The sequence below is a fragment of the Bos indicus genome, chromosome 20 (assembly GCF_029378745.1).
Source record: "Bos indicus isolate NIAB-ARS_2022 breed Sahiwal x Tharparkar chromosome 20, NIAB-ARS_B.indTharparkar_mat_pri_1.0, whole genome shotgun sequence".
NCBI classification, from domain to species: Eukaryota; Metazoa; Chordata; class Mammalia; order Artiodactyla; family Bovidae; genus Bos; species Bos indicus.
The window spans coordinates 20,787,932-20,789,813 of record NC_091779.1 but is presented as its reverse complement, the minus strand read 5'-3'; the positions used below and the strand labels follow the sequence as shown (position 1 = coordinate 20,789,813).

Genomic DNA, 1,882 nt, shown 5'->3' with positions numbered 1-1,882 from the left:
GAGGGTTCCCTTTTCTCCACATTTTCTCCAGAATTTGTTGTTTGTGAATTTTTTTGATGATGATCATTCTGATCAGTGTGAGATGATGCCTCATTTTAGTTTTGATTTGCATTTTTCTAATAATTAGTGATGTTGAGTGTATTTTCATGTGTTTGTTGGCTATCTGTGTGTCTTCTTTGGAGAAATGTCTATTTAGGTCTTCCACTCATTTTTTTATTGAGTTGTTTGTCTTATTGGTATTGACCTACATGAGCTGCTGGTATATTTTGAAGATTAATCCTTTGTCAGTTGCTCTATTAGCAAATATTTTCTCCCATTCTTTTGAGGGTTGTCTTTTCATCTTGTTGATGGTTTCCTTTGCTATACAAAAGCTTTTAAGTTTCATTAGGCCTCATTTGTTTATTTTTTGCTTTTATTTTCATTTCTCTAGGAGGTGGGTCAAAAAGGTCTTGCTGTGATTTATGTCAAAGAGTGTTCTGCCTATGTTTTCCTCTAAGAGTTTTATAATGTCTGGAGCTTCAGAAAGTATGGAATGCTTTTCATGAATCTGCATGTCATCCTTCACAGGGGCCATGCTAATCTTCTTTGTATGATTCCAACTTTAGTATATGCCCTGCTGAAGTGAGCATGCAATAAGGTTTTGATTATATGAACTAAGCCAGTGGCTCAGTGGTAAAGAATCCACCTACCAATGCTGAAGTCGTGGGAGACACAGGTTCAGTCCTTGGGTTGGGAAGATCCTCTGGAAGAGGATATGACAACCCACTCCAGTATTCTTGCCTTGAAAATCTCATGGACTGAGGAGCCTGGAAGACTACAGTTCAAGGGATCACAGAGAGTTGGACACGACTTAGTGACTGAGCACACACACACACAGGCCCAGGACAAACACGTTCTCAGACTCCTTTTTGTAAACTCTATAGAAGAATCTCAGATAGAAAGATCCTCAAAAAGCTATTCAGTATCCTGCTCCCTGACCCTAAATTGCAGCTTTGGATAGTCCCAACTCCCACAGTTTAGAAGGAAAACTTGTGCTCTTCTAGGAGGAGAGTGTATAAATGAACATGACAAAGATGATAGTCCTATATTTTGGAAGAAGTCAAAGAAATATTTTTTCTTTCTTATTTTTGATTTTGAAAATTGTGGCCTGTGTGAGCCAGAACAGGAGGTCCTGTCCCTTCATCACTTTCACCTTTTCTCTTTGGAAATGTGAGATGCATGTCCAATGCCCAGAGAACCTGAAAAGAACCAGTTTCAAACATTTCTTCCCCCTCACCTAGTTTGATTTTCAATTTAGCTTTAAACTTGGAAACGAATCTATCTTTGGAAGACATGGACTAAGCAGAAGAGCTTTGAAGAACTCTTAAGCTCAACAGCATAGAGCTATGAGCAGAATGTTATTGTTAATATCAATTATTACAGCTTGCAAGGCAAACAAGTTTAATAATGAATTCCTCCAGGCTAGAGTCAAAGCCAAAATAATAGACATTTTGGAAAATTTTCAAGCTCGCATAGTGGCCCTAATCTATAAAATTTATTAACAAGTCTATCATGTAATTTAGAACCCACTACTAGTAACCTATTTTGCACAAATATTTCCCAGGTGGTGAGTGTATACCCATGCCTCTATTCATTGCCTTGACCTTGACTCTTGACCGTGAATCTTAATTCACTTCCTTTGGGGGCAAGGGCAGATTCTCATTCTAATGGTGACAGCTCAAAGATACAGCTTATTTTTGTGGCATCTTTGTGCAAATTACAAAAGGCTGCTAACTCTGGGAGGACAAATGAGAGCAGAGCTGAGGGCGTCATATCAGCCATCACTGTTGCCAATGGCTCTGTAAGCAGTGTGCAAACACAGTGTGTTATGTGGGGCCAGTGT

At 38.9% G+C, this 1,882-nt stretch overlaps 1 non-coding gene across 1 annotated transcript; it reads right to left on the bottom strand.

The window, feature by feature from the left end:
• Window positions 1-523: 523 nt before the first annotated feature.
• On the bottom strand, window positions 524-627 carry LOC139178095 (U6 spliceosomal RNA). Its single transcript, XR_011562519.1, has one exon. It is a non-coding gene; the product is annotated as a U6 spliceosomal RNA (small nuclear RNA).
• Window positions 628-1,882: the final 1,255 nt, after the last annotated feature.